General features: G+C 42.9%; 1 pseudogene across 1 annotated transcript in view; it reads left to right on the top strand.

The window, feature by feature from the left end:
* Positions 1-22,482, top strand: part of LOC144826938 (killer cell lectin-like receptor subfamily F member 1) — a 42,208-nt pseudogene that overhangs the window by 11,875 nt on the left and 7,851 nt on the right. The window contains exon 5 of the transcript XR_013609977.1: positions 3,770-3,881. The product of XR_013609977.1 is annotated as a killer cell lectin-like receptor subfamily F member 1 (transcript). The remainder of the gene's footprint in view (positions 1-3,769; positions 3,882-22,482) is intronic.

Here is a 22,482-nt window from a genome sequence, read left to right on the forward strand (position 1 = left end):
GCTGCATGGTAGGTTGAGGGCTCCTGTGGACAATAAGTGAAGCAATCTCTTTGTATAAATGCACAATGGCAATGGAAAGAGTTGAATACACCTTAGATTTGTATTAAATACAAACTCATTTATATAATCTTCAAAACAGTCTCAATACATGGAATACGATTAAGCACTTAGTATTCAGTGAGTGGTGTCCCAGTGAAAAAAATGGAACCTAGAAAATTAGGAAATTAGTGACATTTGTGTGATATTTATTTACTTTACTTACATATGTACAAGGGTTCCTATACTTTAAAAAAATGACCATTAGAAAGTGTATGCTCTGTGAACCGCACGTCATACAATGATAAGTTCTGCGATAGACTCTCTACCTTCTTGTGCACTAAGATATCAGACATATATGTCCAGTTGGAAGCCTTAAATCTGAATAAAGCCTTAGATGCCCAGCCTGAAACTCATCTAATGGACAGCACCAACAAGTCTACTTGCTTTTCCAAATCTGTCACTAGAAACTACAGATTATCTATTAGAAGGAGTTAAGTCGGGTTCGCCTACTGATCCCTGTCCTTTGAAGATCCTTAAGAGTGCTAAAGCTGCGATTATACCGCATCTTACCACAGTCCTAAATCTAGCCATCTTGAAGGGACAATATCCCCTGGCTTGGAAGGCAGCAGTGGTTAGGCCACTTTTTTAAAAAAACGTCACTGGACCCGATGGAACTTAAAAGTTTTCGTCCCATCTCCCTTCTGCCGGTCCCAGCCAAGATTTTAGAATCTCACCTGAACTCTCACCTGAGCACCTATTTGAGAAACCACCATTTTCTTGATGGTTCTTAACATGGTTTCAAAAGCTGTCACAGCACTGAGACTACCCTTATGGCGTTTTTTGACAACATTCAGACTCAGGTGGATGCAGGTCATTCCACCCTACTAATTTTACTTGATCTCACTACAGCGTTTGATACTCTCTCTCCACTGATACTTGTGAAGCGTGTCAGGGAGAGAGGTGTTGGGGGCTCGGCTTTGGGGCTTCTCGCTTCTTTCCTTAGCGAGCGGACCCAAACAGTAAAACTGGGAAATTTGTATTCAGATCCTACCTCCCTTGTATGTGGTGTGCCCCAGGGCCCTTCTATCTGCCCTACGTTGTTTAATATCTATGTGGCCCCGCTTGCAAGAGTGGTAAAATCTTTTGGTCTGGGTGTGCTGTCGTATGTGGATTACACGCAAATAATGGTGTATATCACTCATAATATCAGTGACTCCGCTCGCAACTTTAAAAATTGCATGCAAGCAGTCTTGTCATGGATGGTGCAAAACTATTTGAAACTTAATGGCAAGACGACGGAGGTCCTGATTTTTGGGGACAAGCTGGACATTTGGTCAGGGGAGTGGTGGCCCGACTCTTTGGGCACCTGCCCAATCCCCGTCTCCCATAAAGTCCACATTTGTAAAGTAAAGTCCACATTTGTAAAGCGCACAATCACCCGTAAGGGTCTCTAGGCGCTGGGGGCCGTCGGGAAGATTAAGCGAGCTATTGCCCAGAGTCACATGGTGCTGGGCTAACCTGCCGCCGGAGCCGGGGATCGAACCGTGGTCCCCAGATTCCAGCGTCAGTCGCCCTGGCCGCGGCGCCACACCTCTTCTCCCATGGGAAAAGTTTGGGAGTTTTAGTTGACAGCTCCCTTTCTCTGAATCTGCAGGTCTCCAGGACGGTGGCTACCTGCTTTGGGCTTATTAGGCTCATAATGAAAATCTTGTAATTCCTTTCATTTGCAGCACGCAAACAAGTTGTTGTTGTGCTAATACTGTCCAGATTGGACTATTGTAATGCCCTATATTTGGGCATTAACAAACGACAGCTGTGTCACCTGAAACTTGTGCAGAATACTGCTGCAAGGCTGGTGATGCACTTGCCTAAATATCACTCAGTCTCACCTTCTCTTCTCTCTCTGCATTGGCTCCCCATGGACTGCAGAATTATGTTTAAACCCCCTGCCTCAATCACAATGCCTACTATGGCCTGGGTCCGGAGGGCATTAAAGCTTTATTCAAACACTATGCTCCCACTAGGAAACTCAGGTCAGCAAGAAAACATCTTGTTATTGTTCCCAGGTTCAAAAGGATGAGATGGGGGCGGGAGAGCTTTTTCATTTGCTGCAGCTAAACTGTGGAATTCCCTCCCTGATGAAATTGCGGTGCAGAAATCATACTCGCTCTTTCAAAAAGTTTTAAAGACCTGGCTGTTCCCTTAGATGTTGTTCAGAGTGTGTCTTCTCCTGCCTGCACATTGCTCTGCAGCTAGCGCCTTGATGCCCTTGGGCTAAGTTAGCGCTTTAAAAGTCTTATATTCATTCATTCATAAGTGTTGGTTTTGAATGGTTCGCTTTTGAAAACTATTGACGGCGTTTCGACCCTGTGTGAAATATAGGGTCTCTTCAGGACCTAAAAATGTAGGGACACCTGAAGGGTGAGTTTGCACAGTCTCGCGTGGGAGGTGTGGCACCTTGGAAAAGGTACAGAAAAAGACACTCACATGGGACCCGGCCAGGCGCCCATGTGAGGTTTGTGGTGAGCTGGCAAAAAACGATTGGGCACTGTAGGAAATTCCACGTATAGGGTTTGGAACGCATGTTGATTGTGCTGTCCAAGCGTCTACTTGATTTAATGTAATGTACCTGATGAAAACAGTCTCCTTCTTCGTTACTTTAGGATCAATAAGAATGAGGGGCTCAGTGGCCCTATGTGCTTCTGTCTGTCTGCTTCGGTACTGCTGTTCTGCTGCCTGAGTATCCAGAAACAGGCTCATGAAGATCCATTCAGCCACTGAGCCCCTCATTCTTATTGATCAGATTGAGACAGTTTTGTTGAATCCAGCTTGCAACATGAGACTTACAACTACAGAAAATACTTGCCTTCTTTTTCACGTCCGATGAAATATACACCACTTTTTGCGTATCATCGGCATAGGATAATACCGCCAGACCTTAACTGAGAATGAGATTAACAAGGGTAGTGACATACACGTTAAAAAGTGTTTGGCTAAGAGCGGTCCTCTGGGGCACCCCACAGGGGAAAGAGAAAGGCCTGGAACTTGCGTCTCCCATTGAGTTGTTGTCTATCATTAAGGAACAAACTCAACAGTGTTAGTGCAGCATTCCTAAAACCAAACGATTGGAGGTGTTTGATGAGAAGTGTGTGGTGAACCATATCAAAGGCTGTAGAGAGGTCAAATAAAATCATTTCTGCTCTACCGCGCTTGTCAACCACCCTTTTTATCAACATCAATCAACATCCGAAACAGTGAGAGTCAGAGAGAGGGGTGAATAGTAGAGCAGTGTGACTCAGAGGGATATGTTGAAAAGGAGAATTTTGTGACGTCAGAGCATTAGTGATCTTGTATACGTCTAACTTTAAACTCAGATCCCTAATGAGAACTTGAACCCTATATCCAATATCAGCCTCTCTAGGATTATAAATGATTAAAAACCACACAAAGTGGCCCCAGGAGACAGAGGGGGAACCTGTAGGGATATATTAAAAACTCAAACAATACTGGGTAGAGTCTGTGCTCATATAAATGAGGTGGGAATAAGAATGGTAGTGAGACCCTTAAAAGTGCTTGCTTTGATAATATGGTGGTCTCATTAAGACTTTTGGGAGGCAGCCTATACACAAACAACTATAAATATACACTGGAGATGTAAGTATCAAAGACATACACAAGAAGGAAAACAGGGGCCACTGAAGACATCTCTCTATTGCTTCTTTGCATCTAGGATTTGGTTGAGACCGCGCGAAGAAGTCATTGTACACATGGATCGGCTTGAGGTACAGTGACGTCATGATGGACTGGAGGTGGCTGGATGGATCCAGACTGAAGACTGGGAGGTAGGGCTGGGACTGTATCTCTTCCATTCACTAACCCTTTGCTGTGCTAGTGAAGAACTCTGGTGAGTCCAGTTACTTACTGAATAACAACAGCAATTGAAGTGGTGATTTGTTGGAGTGAACAACAACCAAGAGGGGTATAAGGGGGTTTATTTTTGGCACTGCTGGAGAGGCCTAGCACTTGTACATAGACAGAGGGAGACTACACAGAGAGAACAGGATGACATGAACTGTGTATATGAGCTCTGTAAGAAGGCATGACATCTTTGAAGGCACAGGTGGCATTCTACAATAGCTAATTCAGTGCTGTGCATTGAACTCACGGGAAACAATTAGATAAAGCTGATATTTCAGGCAGCTTTTCTTAACTTTCTTCAAAGTCACTGCTGATGTCAATTAGTTTGGCTCTCAGTATCTGTATTCCATAGCCCCACCTTGTGCTTAAAGTCGCAACCAAACAATGCATCTCATCATTTCATTTTCTTAATAGCTCCAGAAAGTTACCAGAGTTTGATGCAAGGCTGGTGGGTGGTGGTGGGGCAGGGGCAGATCTTATACCATCAACAATTGGGTTGTGTTCCACTGATGGCATCCATTTGACAGTCTAGACAACTAGAGGAAAGCTACAAGAGGGTAAATAATACACCACTTTGTTCCATAAATCTACACTTTTGAAGTGCACAATCCATCTTCCATGCAAACCTACGGATCAATTTACTTTTCATATTTATTTATTTACTTCTGTATTTATTTGAGAGTTTTACTAAGCAAGATACCTGGATATTACAGCACAGGAGCCGGATTCTGTTTTACACCCAAATGAACCTCTGGTACGTACCACCATACTGCTATTCGAGTTACTCTACAAACCAGTACTACTTTGCACCATTTAGTTCTTAATTACATATTTCAGTGTGATGTAAAGCATAAATTATTTAAAGATAAGTACTTATATAAAATAGTTAGATTGTAGTCCACTATAAAATCATACCCCAACACTCTTGACAGAAATGGTGAAACCTCCACTGCACAAATGTATAGTGCGAGAATTGAATCAATTTGGTGCTTGAACCCCAGGGTCGATCTACCTTGCAACCAGTGTTTAATTTGAGCCGGTGGTTTCCGGTGCTCAGCACTTGCACTTAATTGTCAGCACCCCTGATTTAAAAGAATGGGTTCAGTCTTTATTTTTCATTTACACTCCTTTTAAATCACCTCCTACCATCCTAGGTGGGCCACGGTTCAGGCGGCCCATTTCTATATTTAGGGGAGGGGTCCCTATCCAAGCCTCCAGGAGGCCCGGGGTCCCCATTACCTCCCCCAGGTTGACATTAAATTAAATGGTAAGAGACACACAGCCTGAAAAATCGACAATTAAATGGAGAAGGGAGCATGCAGCATCCCTCCCAAGCCCCGTAAGGCCCTTTGGCCCCATCCTCCAAGAACGCTATTCTTAAAAAGGGGAGGGGGCGCTTGGCCTACCCTCCCCATGCCTCCAAAGACCACTGGGCCCCCATCCCACAGGTCAGCTCCCTTGTTGTTTTCTGTGGAGTTCGCTCCCGGACACAGTTTTCTTGGCCACAAAAGCACAAGCAGGTTAAGAAATGTGTACTCCCATCAGGCCAGAGCTGCACACATTCTCCAGCCATATCGGTGCAAAACATCTTTCCCAGTCCGTGCTCTTTCGGGCAGGGAAACAGAGATTGACCAATTTCAACAGGAGCAAAGTAAAAAATGCTTATGCCATGGAGGGTGAAATATGGCTCCCAATGTACTCAGGATGGGCGCAAGAGGGTAGAAGGCGGGCCGACTGCCCCCATGTTTTGAATTGTGGTTGCACAGGGGCACCCAAATTAGGCCTCGGTGGTGGGGCCTGTAAAGGCTCAGTGATGTGGGCGGAACGCCCAATCCCCTTAAAAGGGAATATGGTCCCAGGGTATAAGGTCACTGAGGCCAGTTAAGTCTCAGGTAAGGGAGACGTGTGCCTCCTCCATTAAAAATGAAAATGCCTCTGGCTGTTGGATTGACATGGGCAGCAAAAGCTTGAGGAGAGGATTGCATGCCCCCTCCCCTTCAAAATGCATACATCCCCAGGGTTTGGGGTTCCTAATGTTGTAAATGCTCACAGTGCGGGCTGCAAGCCCCACTCCATTAATTGTAGTTCAGCCAGCACCGAGAATGACTGTTGGAAGGGGAGCCGGTGGGACAGCTGGGGAGAGCTTACCATATTTGTTAGAACTGCTAGCTGGAACTCAAAGCTCTTCAGCTACAGTGCAAAGCCCTCTGGTGGTTGGTTCTATGGCTGCACTTTGTGGATTGAAAAATGTTGAGACTTAAAGACATGTTTATATTCTGTTTCAGAAAGCTTTCCTAATATTTTTTAATGAGAATTTCTTTTATTGAGCATTAAACTGTGTGAAACAATGTAATATACATTTCATGATAAATATTGGCCATCTTTTGTCAAAGAAAATACATATGCTCTGTATACCTTGATATCCTTACCCCTTCATAAAGCCAATAGCCTCCTTTTTATTTTGGTGTTCTGACCCTCTCACAAAGTCAGTAGTTCTGCCTTACTTAAGATGACACCCCTTATATTTAGCCATGTGCACCCACATATGTTTGGGCACCACATCCTGTGCCCAACTGCCCACGTGCATTGTAGCAGGGGGTTTAGGCACCAGCGGGGGTTTGGCCCAGGGCCTGGCATGTGGCCATTCCCACTTTGGACATGGTGGCTCGTGGTTGGCGCAGAGTGGTACTAAAATCTTATTTTACATTAAAAAAGAATCAGAGAAATTCACTGAAAAACCAAGATTACAGTGTTGTAATAGTTAGGTATAGTAATAATATCTGACTGAATTAAAAAACACTTGGAAATTCACTAAAAAGCACTCCAATTTAAGCAGCTGTTGTGAAATTGTTGACTTCCGAAGGGTTTAGATTTACTATTCCTACTACAATCTAAGCAACAATAGTAAATAGCTTGCTTAATCTCCACAACGGCCCCTCGCGGCGGGATGCCTGACTTTCACCTTGTGGATACCCTGCTATCTCACAGGGGAATACCAGGAAGGGTTCCCTAAGCAAGCGCCGGGACATCCACTGCGGGTAGCTGTGCGCTATATAAGCTCAACTACATTTACATTTACATTTACATTTACATTTAAAAGCGTTGTACTTGAGAGGGGTTACATTTACTATTCCTACTCCAGTCAAAGAAACAGGAGGGAATGTGTTGGACTCCAGAGGGAGTAAGATTTACTACCCTACAACAAACTAGATAATAGTAAGGAAAATGTTAGACTTTGAAGGAACTACAAATAGAATTATACCTCCAAATATTTTTTGTAAAAAAACGTATAAATAAATACCAGATAAAAAATGTGAAATCTTATCTTAAATACAAAATTTAACATACGTTTCCCACCCACAAAAATAAGTAAAACCTGAAAAAAACAACTAAAATAGAACTTTCTTTCCTAACTACACTGAAACAGTAAACCTTGAAAATGTTAACTTTCATAATACCTTAAAAAACAATAATTTTAATTTGGAAAAAAATGAACTCTTAAATGCAGTAAACCAAAAATGCATTTAAAGTGATTTAACAGTAACATATTTAACATCAACCCCTAAAAACAATCAACTATTCAAATTTCAATTATTTAAATATAATCACAATTTAAACATTTAACAATTAATTAATTAAACAATTAAATAATTAAAACTGTTATAAGTAAAAATGAAAATAAATATGTACTACTAATTACTTATTAAACACTTACTTGACAATCAAAAATGTATTCACAATAAAAAAAATTACTGTAATAAAAGTACCACCCTATTCCCCTACAATCCCAATCCTACTCTACTAAAAATAGCAAAAATATAAACATTTTAATATACAATAAAAATACAAAATAAACCTACATGTATTCTATAAATATTTAGTTTGTAAAACCATTTACACAATTTGCATAATAATTAAGACATACAAAATGAATTTACATTACACACTTAATTACCAATAAAATGTAATTGTTTATGATTTACTTTACTGTCCAACCTAATCCCTTATAAACCCCAAAATCTGCTTCATTATAAAATTGCAATTTAGCTTAAAAGTAAATAAAACATTTTAAATGTCAAAGATTGATTGAAAAAAATATAACAATGGAACTAACAATATTAAAAACTGAAATGAATATTTTAACTATTATTACATAAAAGAATGTAAAAACAATATTATTTACAAATATATTTAAATCAAATACGTAGTATAGCATCTAAACGGATATTAAATACCTAACAAAGAAATATTATTGACATCAGTAATCTGTGAAACTATATAAGTTTTTTTTAAATATACTTGACACATTATTAAGTAATTATGATATTTGCAACATTTTTTACAATCATCCCTGTTTCTTTCATTCTCAATGCATTCAACCAGAATAAAAGTCTGGGTGCAATCTCACCTGATATCTGTGAGGGGACATCAGTCTCAGCCTATAGAATTACCATACAGCTGTGCTGGTTATGTGTCGTACTGGGAGTATATCTGAATCTTGCAGGTCATATCACTTTGAGGCAATGGGACGCTCAGCACTGGTGTCACTGTCAGGTAATGGGAAGCCCAGTACTAATGTCACTATCACAGGATGGAAAACTCAGCAATGGTGTGTCATTGGTAAAAAGCTCAGCACTGGTGTCGCAGTTGTGCTGGTAAGCTCTGAGTTGGTGTCAACCAGCAGGGGTTGGGAAGCTCGGCACTGATGTCACTGTCAGGGATTGGGAAGCTCTGCACCAGTGTCACTGTTAGGGGATGGGAAGCTTGGCATTGGTGTCACTGTCAGGGATTGGGAAGCTTGGCACTAGTGTCACTGTTAGGGGATGGGAAGCTCGGCACTGGTGTCACTTTCATTGGATAGGTAGCTTGGCACCGGTGGTATAGAGATGGGATGAGAAGCTCGGCGCTGGTGGTGTAGAGATGAGATGGAATGCTCGGTGCTGGTATTATTTTTAGGGGATGAAAAGTTGGATTATGATGTTGGAGCGGATTGGAATCTCAACAGCGGTTTCATTGTGAGGGTACAAGAAGCTCAGTACTGGTGACTTTGTAAGACGGCAAACATATGACAGAGAAGAGAAACTCCACCTTTCAATCCACAGCCACACACCGTGTCACACACACACACTCACAACCAGAAATGCACATACTCACATGTCTATAGACATTCGCATTTGCACACACGTGTGACTAGACCCTTTTGCACATACTGTTGTGCCACTGTCAGATGATGGGATGCTTGGCACTGGTGGCGTTGGGATGAGAAGAGTGGTCAATACTAGTGTTACTTGTAGATGTTGATAAGCTTAGTTAGGATGTTGGTGTTACAAGATGTGAATCTCAAGGATGGTACCGCTGTTATGTGATGGAAAGCTCAGTACTGCTGTCACTGTCAGGGGATGGGAAGCTTGGCAGTGGCGCCATTGACATGAGAAGAGGTGGTCGATGCTGGTGTTACTTTTAGAGGTGAATATGCGCGGTTATGATGTTAGTGAGAAGATGGGGAATCTCAAGGATGGTAATACAGGGAGGTGATGTCAAGCTCGTACAGTTGTCATTGTAAGATGCAAACCTTGGTGTTAGTGACATGGAGAATGGAAACTTCACACTGTCATTGGTATGAGTAGCTGGGAAGCCTAGGATAATGGTTTTATGAGAAGAAACTCAGTGCTGAAATCACGGTGCAGGGAAGGGATGGGAGACCCGATGATTTGGATGCTGTAGGTGAAAGCCTGCAGTAAAGGCCATGTGAAAAAACACACATCTGCGTACTGTTACAAGACTGAATCAACACAATCTCCGGCCCTAAGAGCACCGAGGAGAGGCAAGAGACATCAGCCACTGTACACTAGCCCGAAGGAACTACCCCATAAGGAGAGTCAGAATAAGGGCAACGCCAAGAACATCAAAGCCTCCCGGATTACACCCTCATTAAAGTCCTACTTCAAGGTCCTGCCTCAGGTTCTTAACATATATCAAGAATCTCAAGAACCTCAAGGACTGTTTAATATGCAAAACACACACACCTCAGTTGAAGTTTCTGACTCAACTGCTGTACTTAGTAGCCTCGGGGAGACAGTAGGGGAGGCAACGGGAACAGCGGAGCAGGCAGAGGGCGCAAAGATGGGGGATCTAGCAAAGCAGGCTACAAATATGACGCCCCCAGCGGACCGCCCAGTCGTCAACCCAGGTGAGACAGGGAGCATAGCCAAAGTCCCAGATCTATGCTCAGGGGGGAATGAAGAAGATGATGGTGATGACACCCTTCAACATATACTTCTGAGTATGAGGAAGGAGATTAGGAACGGATTCGAGGAGTCAAAAAAAGGCTTTGAGGAATCAAGACAAAACCAGTCCGAGATTTGAACTATGTGTGAGAATCTGGAGACCAAAGTAGACGGGCTTTTTCTGAGAACTAGGAGCCTAGAGAGTACTGTTGGCGAGCTCAAAGCAAAACTAGATCACGCAGAAACTAAGATTTTGACTCTACGGAAGGAGGGAGAGGCAGTTAAAGAAAGGGTAGAGTCCCTTGAAAATTTCTCAAGAAGAAATAACCTGAGGTTGCTAAAAATTCCGGAGGGGAAAGAAGGAGGGGATATCAAGAACTTTGTGGCAACCATACTTAAGGACTCCCTCAATTTGGAGGAATCTGTGTCAGAACTGGAGTCTGATATACAGAGGATACACCGCGACCCCTTCCGTCTCAACCCTAACAGAGCCAAACCTAGAAAGATTCTGGTAAACTTCCTAACATATACATTGAAGGAGAAGATACTGAACCTAGCACTTAAAATCAAGACCCTGAAGACTTCAGACTTCCCCTTCGAAGTTAGATCGGACCTATCCAAAACTACATTGGACAGGCAATGGGAGCTCGGTCAGCGGATGGAGAAGTTTAGAGGACTGGGGGCTACCGTACAGATGTGATTCCCTGCCTTCCTAAGGATAATGTTCAATAACAGTATGTACAACATCAAGTCTCCTCTCGAGGCGGATGAGCTACTAATCTCCATCAGTGAATCTGTAAAAAACCCCTGAAAACTAGCAGTAGCTAGCAAGAAAAAAGGGAAAAAGAAAAAGAAAAGGGAAGAAAAGGGGGAGGAAAGGAGAAGGAAAGGGAAAGGAAGAAAGGGAGGGAAAAAAAAATATATATATATACAAATAAATATAGGGAAAACATATAAAGGATAGGAGGTCCAGTTAATGAAAGAAAGAACTCATGATCCGCGATTAAACAGAAGAGCAAAAAAAAAAAAGGGGGAAGCAAAGAAAAGGAAAGGGATAGGGGAAACAAATATATAAAATAGGGTAAATTTTGCTCAAAGAAAATATAATAAAACAAATAAAATATTAATCAAAGGATGGAAAGGAAAGAAAGAAAAAAAAAGAAAAAAAAATACCTCACTATAAAAAGGGAGAAGCAAATGAGCATTCGATAGGTAAAAAAGGGAAAAAAAAGTGGGAAAAAAAAATAGTGGGAAGGAAGGGAAAAAAAAAAGAAAGCTAACTGTCAAAGAAAAATGAAGGAAAAATGGAAAGGGAAAAAAAAGAAAGGGTAAAAGGGATTTTTTTTTTTTTAAAATCCCATTATTGGATCTCCCTCTCTCTTCTCTCTTAAGTCATCTTTGATAAGAAGACCCGATCATGTCCAATTCTTTTCACAACCTATCCCTCATCACTCAGCACTTTTTTTTTTTCTATTTATCCAAGGGAGATTAACAACAATAACATATTTAACATAAAGCAGAATTAAATTCTCATCACCTACATAACATTGAGTATATGGATTGATAAATGAGATAACGAGGGCACCACACAGGAGCACGTCGGGGGACGAAAAACTGGCAAGACATCTAGCCAGATTAAGTCGGGGGGGGGGGGGTTTCCAGGGGTGGGAGGGGGGAAAAGCACAAAAAAATAAAAATCCTCAAATGCTAAGTTTTAAACTCTTAAAAAACATTGATCCAAGGGTGTGACAAAGTAAATGTTTGGTTAAAACAGGAGATGACAGGCAGACAACCAGCAGGACAGCAGTAGAGCAGTTGGATAGTAAAATTAAATGATAGATATTAGATTTATATCCTGGAACGTCAATGGTCTGCGAGTAAGGGCTAGAAGACATAAAATCATGCAGTACCTTAGAGACTCACCCGCGCAGATCATGGCGATCCAGGAGACACACCTAAACAAACAGGAGATTACAGACGTAATTAAAAAATTGAAATGGGTGGATAAATTTATAAGCACAGACCACAACGCCAATATTCGTGGGACTGCCATCATTTTCAAAAAGGGAGCAAGGGCTCAGATCATGGACTGGAAAACGGATGAGAGCCGGAGATGGCTGATAGCTAATGTTAAACTAGACTCAAGATGTTTTACTCTTGTTAGTTATTACGGCCCTAATCAGGATGACTCTTCTTATCTAAACATATTGCAGAACCATCTGATTACCAGCTCGGACCCCATATTATGGATGGGAGATTTTAATCTAGTGTTAGATCCAAAATTGGATAAATCTCCCAGCTCCAGAGCTGTAGTGCGAAACAACATGAGGGAGACGCTCCGGAGCTGCATGTCAAACCTGGGGCTAAATGATCTTTGGAGGCAAAGAGCCGGGAAAACCATGGGAGTCTCCTTCCATAATTATAAGTATAAGCACAAATCACGAATTGATTATGCCTTGTTTAGCCTCTCTCTAAAAGACCATATTAAAAATTTAAAGTACTTACATCAGCATTTATCAGACCACTCAGCTATCCTCTTCGCGCTAACTCTAGAGCAGGAACCTATTCATGCATCATGGTCCTTTTGTGGTAAATAAATAAATAATACCCTATTTTTGACTAGACTTATAGCATAACAGATAGCTCAATGAATAAGAGTCAAGATTCGAGGTAGTAGGAGTTTCTGCAGGTTTATTACAGCATAAGGACAGGATCAGGACAACCTGCATAGGAACAGAATGACAGGGCCCAGTAGGACAACTGGGGCCCAGTAGGGGAAAAGAGGCCCAGCAGCTGCCGGGGCTTGGTCTGGGATGAGCGCGCTAACATTCAATAACAAAACATTGACTTATATACATAGCGCAAACACATAGCATTACATTGCAGTAGGCGTAACAGTAGGTGGAGTAGAAGGCGTGACGCGTAGCAGTCGCGAGAGATAACAGAAATAAGGGGTGTAACTGGGAGTTTACTTAGACATGTGATGCAAAAACGTAACAGAATATGTCCTGAATGGGCGGACACATAGGAGGGGGCTACCTAAGGAGCCGGGACCTCTAACCTAATGGTGCGCGGAAACTAGCAATGACGTGTTACTAGGAGAAGCTGGGGGCTACGAACTCTGGGCTAGGAGCAGAGACTAGAGTCTGGAGGGTCGGAGCGACATGTACCTAAACCCTATCTGGTATCTAATGTTTAGGGAACACGTTGATATAAACTAGAAGTCATGAGGGGAAAAGCTAACTTGATTCTAAGACTGGACCATGCATTATTCTACATGTAGTGCGTGAAGAATATTAAATGACCATTAAATACAGTATTTCTCTAACATGGAGACGAGAAGGCTAGACAATGACGGAAACTATTGATGCAGTTCAGTAGCTTAGGAATGCAAAGGAGGAGGACTGAACTGATAGCTGGAACTATAACATACTTTTGGCAGACTCAGAGGCAGAGCCGGGGTGCACCGGGCACTGCAAGGCAGGAAGTAAGTGAAGGGTCGAGGATACAGGTGGGGGCTGTATCGCTCCTCAGCGAGGCTTTCAGAAAACAGGAGCTGAATCTGTGGTCCGGGCCCTTTTGAGGCCTAGAAACGGAGACTTTATAATGGAATAACGTGCACACTGAGAAACGTGGCAACATTATTTACATAGGCCTGATATTCGTAGTATTCACGAGGACTGGAAACTAACATACTAGAGGTGGACACAACTGTAATTGCGTCTTTAATCAGAAATGGGGAATAACATATGCATATTGATCATGCACACATAACATATGATGGATGAGGCGTAGGGACACAGAACATGGCAAAATTTACTTTTCCACATTCCCTCCTTGTCACTACGTTTCCATCAGGAAACATCCATATTCATGATACCGTCTATCATTTCATACAGTACCATTTGCTCGTCTCGAATTGTCTTGGAACGAGATTTAGAACGGGGCTTGGGACTAGGAATACAAGAGGTAGCACACATGCTGCAAATCGCAGGGCCACATTGTATACAGAGGCAGCAGCTAAATATGATCGCTACTGCAATACCTAAGAAGGACAGGACTTTCCATCCCCATGCGGAAATTATATTCCAGAACCAACCGGACCATGTCCAGGTGCCTGGATCTTGGTGTAACAGATGGGCAATTTTATGGAGTCTGGTTATAGCTGAATAAACAGACGGCGCGTTATTTGGAATGAAAATACAACAACTGGATCCGAGAATTCTACAGGCCCCGCCCCTATCGGCCAGTATGACGTCAAGGACGAGACGATTCTGTAAAACGACAATTCTCATAAAGGATTGCTCTTCAGTTAAGTTACCTAGAGCGGAGGCAGTCTCATCTACTACTGCTTCAAGGGTTCTTGTTAACCTACGAATAAGCTTACTATTTACAACTGTACCTAAATAAGGGAAAACACCTTTATCTATATCAATGAATTGCTCTGCGGCAGTTTCAGTATAATCGACAATCGGGAGATTTCTCTTGTGTCTAGTGTGTACTAAGAAAGAATTCCTATGATAGTCAGGTGGGGCTAAAAAAACAGGTGGCAGTAGGAAAGCAATGTAACAGGTTCCCTCCCAATCGAGGGGCAGACGGACATATGCAGTTTGACCACAAACAAAATAAGAATGACGTGAAGCTTTGAAAATAGATTTCCCACTGTCACTATACTGGATAACAGTAGTACATTCACTATGACCTATATGTACAGAACCATAACTACGGACACATAATTCGCCTTTGACTGGTAGTACTGAAATAGCGGGTGAGTCTGGAGTAGTATCAGACTGAACATTCAGAACCATGAAATTCGACGAATAATTTCCTAAATTATATACTTCATTTTCTAAATCTAAACCTGTTCTGTGGGGGAAACCTTGCTTGTCTGGGAAACATGTACTGTTAAGAAAAGACATATCTGTTGAGGATGACGTTAACGTGGACCATGCTCCACACGAACCATTGTGTGAGAATGGATAAGGAAAGAGTGGCAGAACTCCCTTCGGTGTCTGGAAAGGGGGGAGTCGACCACACACCCAACAATTAGTGGCATTGCTGGTCTGGTGTGAATAATGTAACATACGGATAAATGTGTTATTACGCATAGCGAGGCGGTATGCATATTCGTGAGGAGGCAGATCACTAAACGTGTGCTCTACTGTAGCATGAGCAGACATATTTACATGAGGAACTGAAAAACACAGATAGAAAGCATAGCTGGTGCAGGAAATCATTATGCTGATGAATAATACGAAACTCAGAAAAACGATACATTTGATTGAGCTTTGACTGACTCTCTCACTATGGGGGTCTATTTTATACATGTCAGAAACAGTCTAACCGTTTCACCTAGGGGAGGACTTATACAATCAAACTGGCTGACTTATTAGACCTGAGCTTTAACTTATACTCCTGTTGCGGAGTTTTCTCTAACAAGGGAGGGAATGTAACAATGTCTTGTGCGGGACAGTCCTTTAAAACAATGTTCTGGCAATCCTTCGAATCCTGGGAAATGTTCTTGGGAATGTTTTTAAAGACTGGTTTCGGTCCTTTGAAAAGTTTTACATGAGAAAGGTGGACCCACCCCTTCCTGCCTTCCAACTTGACGGCAGTTCGGGTGGTCAAGAGGACCTGACGTGGCTCCTTCCAACGTGGTTCCAGCGGACTTGATCTGTCAAAATTTCTGATCATCACTAGGGAGCCTGGAACGATCTCGTGCGGTGCCACCTCAGTATTGTCTGGAAATGCGGCGGCAACCTGTGAACGACATGAGTTGAGGGCAGACATCAAGGAAGCTAGGTAATCTGTCAACATATTACATGAAACATCGGTAATACTTCGGGGTCTAGGAGTACCCCACATGTTAGGGGGGCGGCCGAAAACGACCTCATACGGGGACAGACCTGATCTGGAATGTGCGACCATACGCATGTAAAACAGAGCGACTGGCAAAGCTACTAACCAATCCACACCCTTGTCTTTACATACTTTTGCTATACGGATTTTCAGAGTCTGATTATGCCTTTCGACTAGTCCAGCTGCTTCTGGATGGCGTACACAATGGAACTTCCACTGGTACCCTAACAACAGGGAAACGTGTCTCATGAGTTCAGATGAGAATGGCTGGCCGTTATCAGAATATACGACTCTAGGGAGTCCATATCTAGGGAAGAATTCACGAACCAACTGCTTGGCAGTGGTCGCGGCTGTGTAATCTGGGACTGGATATGCTTCTGTCCATCTGGACAAGGCGCATACAACTACAAGGACATACTTGAAACCTCGACATCGCTTCATTTGAATATAATCCATCTGGAGGACCTCAAAAGGGTGGTCAGGGGGCTGGAAACCACCTTGTTCCACCGGAACACTTTTACCTGGATTAAACTGACAACATATCATACAGGTACGGACTTTCTGCTTGGCTGCAGCTCGTAAATGCTTGTTGAACCAAATGGTCTGGATACTGTCTAACATAGCTTTTTCTCCTAAATGTGCTGGACTATGTGCGGTATTGATAATGACTTGAACCATAGAATCGGGGAGAAACCATGTGGCTCTACCCTTCGTTAACCATCCTTGATCTGTCTGGACCCCTCCTTGTACAGACCATTTCTTGATTTCATCGGGAGTAGCATGTGACTGGATATCTATGACATCTTGTGTAGGGTCCTTAACTGTCATGCATGTAATCGGATCTGGAGTATGTGTCAGATTGACTGGAATGTCTGGAGTCTGTGCTGTAAGCTTGGCTGTGCGGTCTGCTAAATCATTACCTTGGGAAATAATGTCAGTAACTTTCGTATGTGCTTTGCACTTCATGATAGCAATAGATGTCGGTAAATGTATGGCATCTAACAGGGCTTGAATAAGGAGACCATGCTGAATCTTGGTTCCATGAGAAGTCATAAAACCTCTCTCCTGCCAGAGCACTCCGAAGTCGTGTACAACTCCGAATGCGTAACGTGAATCTGTGTAAACATTAACCTTCAGGTTCTTGGCATGTATACAGGCTTGTGTCAGAGCAACTAGCTCTGCTGCTTGAGCGGACAGAGTATCAATACGGTGTGTTTCAATAACTTCAGTGTCAGTAGTCACTGCATACGCGGCGACTAGTTCTCCTGTACTAGTTCTCATACATGAACCATCCACATAAAGTGTCAGGTCAGGATCTGGTAACGGAATGTCTGTCAGGTCTTGTCTTGGCTTTGTCGTAATGTTAACTACTTCCACACAATCATGTGTGTCTGGATTTGAACTAACTGATGGTAACAGTGTAGCAGGATTCAGGACGTTGCAGCGTCTAATTTCTATGTGTGGCTGGAACAGTGTCAATTCATAACCTGTTAAACGTGCAATTGTCAAGTGCTGAGTTTGTGTTCGGTTTAAAAGAACTTCTACTGAATGTGGAACTTGTACTGTCAGGGAATGTCCTAAAACTATAGAATCACTTTGTCTGATAGCTAGTGCTGTGGCTGCAACTGACTTGAGGCACGCAGGCAACGCCTGGGCGACTGGATCTAATGTGCTCGAAAAATAAGCACAGGGCTTGTATTGACCTGCTTGATCTTGTGTGAGGACAGATAATGCTGTACCTTCGCGTTCAGTAACGAAAAGTGTAAAAGGCTTACTGTAGTTCGGTGTAGCTAGAACTGGAGCTTGACATAGGGCTTTCTTTAACTCGTTGAAACTAAGTGTATGGTCAGATGTCCAAGGGAGGACAGTCGATACGGCTGCCTCCTGTGTCGTTAACTGTATCAGTGGCTTGGCTAGAAATGCATACTGGGGAATCCATTGTCTACAATAAGAAGTAAGGCCGATGAAGGCACGTACCTCCTTCTGGGTTCTTGGCTGGGGAAGACTCGCTATTAACTGGATACGGTCGGGTGTCAACTGCCTACCCCTCTTGGACAGCAAGTGTCCTAAGTATACCACTTGCTGGACACAGAATTGAAGCTTCGAAGGTGACACCTTGTGCCCCATCTCGGCTAGAAAATACAGAACTGTAAGTGATGCTCGCTCGCAGTCACGTTCAGAACGGGCTGTGATCAGTAGATCATCGACATACTGGAGCAGGGCAGTGTCAGTTGGCATGTGAATGTTGTCTAGTTGTCTCTTGAGTGCTTGACTGTAAATACTAGGGCTTTCTGTGAAACCTTGAGGAGCGCGTGTAAACATATAGCTCCTTCCATTTAAACAGAATCCGAAAAGAAACTGGCTATCTGGATGAATTGGAACACTAAAAAATGCATTCTTGAGGTCAATAACAGTGAAAAACATGGCTTCGGAATCAATGGCTGTTAACAGGGAAGAAATGTCTGGAACAACTGGGTACTGAGGAATAATACATTTGTTAAGCTCTCGTAAATCAATCACTAATCGATATACTGGGGGTGCATTTGGATCAGTACGTTTCATGACTGGAATGATCGGAGAATTACACACATTGGAGTCAGTTTCTACAACTACTCCTTGAGCCATGAGCTCGTCAATAATTTTGGATAAGGCTGCTACAGCCTCAGGTGGCAATCTGTACTGCCTGATTCGTGGTAACACTACACCTGGTTTGAGAGTCACACGATAGGGTGTGATTTGCATGTAACCTACATCAGTTGGACCTTGCGCCCATAAATGCTGCGGAACATTAGACAATCTTGAATCAAAATCTCGTAATACATAGTGACCCTTAAAGTCACATAGGAACAGACGTATTCCCTCTGGGGAACAGCAAATAACTGCACCTAATTCTTTCAATGTCTTAATGCCTAATAGATTTTCTGGACATGACTTAGTAAGTAACAGATCAGTAGTACGGGACAATGGACCTACTTCTAGAGTAACTGGCTTAGATATTTCATTAACTATGGGTTTTCCTGAAAATCCAAGGGAAACATTTCTTGAGCCTGAGAGCGGAGCCCCTGGAACTTCGGCATGACTAATTGTGGTCCTACTTGCCCCTGTATCGATCAAAAACTTTCTGTCTTTCCCTAATACTTGACTGTGAACATAGGGACCTTCTTGATCTACAGGTATCTCGATGAGAGGCAAGCCTACCTCCTTCTCTAGGCTGTTTCATGAATATGACTGGTACTCTGGATACTCGGACTGTGCATACTGGTACATCTGCGATGTAACGTGCTGTGTTGCAGCAATAGGCTGCGGTGCTGTAACCGTCTGTTGTGCATTCTGTGACTGAGGAGTCTGTGAAACTTGTTCTTGTCTTGGCGGACGTGGTCTTTCTTTAGTCTTACCAGTAGCTATGTTGTGTTTCAGAACTGCACACTCGTTTATAAAATGACCTGGCTGTTTACAATAATTGCAGTTCCCTTTAACGGGAGCCGCGGGATGACTGGCTTGATTCGGACCCCTCTTCTGACTGTCTTGAGGAATAGATTGTGCAACTAGCACTTTCATTTTCGTGTCTTTCATACGTTTTCTTTCGTGTTCTTGCTCTTCTCTGATTCTATTCTGGTGGTACTGGAGCATCTGGAGCATCTGGGACGGAGTATTTGCTTGCCAGGTGCTTTCGACTTTCAAAACTCGGTTTTTAATTTGTGGACTTGAATTCTCGACTAATTTGGTAACGAAAAGGTGAGGGTATGACTCACTACTTGTCTTGAGACCACTATTAATACTGAAACATTTCTCAAATCTAGAATAAAAATCACTAATATCCTCATCTTGTTTCTGTTTACAGGCTGAGATTGCATCCCAGTCTTCTTTCCTAGTTGTCAATAATCTGGGTAAAACTTGAATCAATAATTCTGGTAATTCTTTACATTTATCTCCAAGACCGGTACCTGGTACTCGTGCCTTGTCTTCAGCTTCTAGAGCTGCCCAATCGATCTTTTTCTCTCCCACCTCCCATTCTTTTTCCTTTAACTTTTCATACACCCCTGCGGGTAACAGGACCTTTAACATTTTAATGATATCTGGGTAAGTGTATTCTCCCATACGGAGCATGTCTTTTAATTCTCTATGGAACCCCGCTGGATCTTTGTCATGACAGGGGATTAATTTCTTCATTTCAAGAAGTTCCATCTTTGATATCGGAGTGTATACAAACACTCGTTGCATTACGCCACCCGCCCCTTGGACTGGGTGGACTTCTCGTAGCGGATTCTGTCTGTCTATGTAGAATGGTTTACTTTCTGGGGGTGAGACATGAACAAAATGCGGGTTCAGGAACGTTCTATACTTGTGGCGCTGTTCTAGAATGACACTTATTAAATCGGTACCTAGACCTCTCCATCTGTACTGGAGTAACTCGTTCAGGATATCATGTAACGGGCCTGGATCAGAATGTTGACCCTCATACAGGGTAATGAGGTGCTGGATCATATACATACCCACCAGTCGTTGCTCGGCTGGGGGCAGTTTCAGAAACATTTGTGCCACTATTTCGTCTGGAAAAGTGGTAGAATCAGTAATCCATCGGACTGCTGATCGGGCTAGTTCTTGTTCGTGCATGGTACTTAATTCGCTATAACCGACTCGTGATTTCAGAATGTGATCGGTAGCTTGAAATACTTGTTCTAAAGAGCTTTGTTCTGGTGCTAGATGTTGAAAAATAGACTTGGGTTCTAGACGTAAATGGCGATCTGGAAATCTGGATTTTCCTACATACGCTATTCTGGCGGGATTCTCGTCTTCCTCTTCAGGATCAGAGATACTTTCTTTCTCGCTTACTTGTGCTGCTTTACGCTGTTCGTGTAACCTTATTATTTCTTTACGAATTTTCTTGTACATACTTTCCATGGCACTAATGGTCTTGTGCTTACCCTCGGCTATATTATCACTCCACCTTGTTAAGATTCTCATTTCGGCGGGATCTTTAGACGGATAATCTTGTTCTCTTATTAGACAATTGATCAGGAACTTTAATATCATGAGCTGAATCTCGGCTTTCCTTTGAGACATAATCTCGCCAATACTTTCTGGATCATCCCCTGTACGGATGAAACGATATATTCTGTCTAGATCTTCTTTCATATTCGGTAAGGTGACTAGATACTCGGTCACCCTTCTTACGCGTACGGAATATAAAACCATATTATACTCGCCTGGGACTGTGTCATAGACACATTCGGCAAGGGCTTGTCTGATTTCTGTAACAGACTTATTACTTTTAGGAGTACGCTGTGATGCTTGGGCATGTAATTCGAGTGCTGATAGACGCTTGTGTGGCGGTGGGGTTTGAGGAGGACCTCCTCCTGCGGCCCCTAGACTGGAATCGTCGACTGACATTCTTCGTGCTTGCAGGGTCGGTAATTGTAACGTGGGCTGAACTTGTATGACAGGCTGACCCGGGGGTACCGTAACAGGTACTCCGGTGTCTGGAGAAACGGGAGGTGCCTGATTTACAGGGACAGGTGGAGCGCGAACTGGATTGGCATATTCTGGAACTGTGTCGTCCAAATAGGACGAAATAAAAATATCAGCTGCGGTCGGTTTGTGACGTAGCTTGGTCGGAACTAATGGTGGCGGGAAATTACTGGGTGCCTCTGGGATCGCTTTTGGCAAGCCTTCGGCAAGGAGAGGATACATACCCTTAATAAGGGCATGCCTCTGTCTGTCTGACTGTTCGACTTTGACTTGTTCACCTATCTCGATTAATTCTCTTTCTTGGGCTCGTTCTTGGGATTCTCTACTTAACTCTGACTTTCTGACTTCCTTTTCCGTTCTTCTATGCGCTTCCTTACGCCATAACTCGATGGCATCTTTCTGTGACTGTCTGGCTTTCTTTTTCCATAATGCTTCTTCTACTCGCATGATACATTCGGCATCCCATGTACCCGATACGGGCCATCTATACTTTTCTTCTAACTGTTTGGTATACTCTACCCATAAATCTAGATACAATATGGCGCTTATGCCATGTTTCTGATACATAAAATGACCTGGACTGTCCCTAGGCGGAACAGGAACTGCTGCTTCCAGCAGACCCTTTCTAGTTTTTAACTGACGTAACTTGGAAAAGAGCGGCATTCTAAACTTGAATCGGAACACAATACAATACACGAAAAACAATAACAATTGGGAAAACAATTCAGGCATACCACGACATTGGAAATACATTAAACAATATTATAAATAACAGTTCGAACAGAATACTACCTGAAAATACTGAAAACAGAACAGAATTCTCGAGAACGGAACAGACTAGAGTTACTGGATGCACTGCTGTAACAGTACGGAACATACCGGTCCCATAAAGGAACGCATCAAGACCCGTATCCACCTAGGTGAACACTTCGTTTGTGGGCTTGGGTACCACCAACCCACGGACCAGGAG

This window comes from Lissotriton helveticus, chromosome 4_1, assembly GCF_964261635.1.
Source record: "Lissotriton helveticus chromosome 4_1, aLisHel1.1, whole genome shotgun sequence".
Taxonomy (NCBI): Eukaryota; Metazoa; Chordata; class Amphibia; order Caudata; family Salamandridae; genus Lissotriton; species Lissotriton helveticus.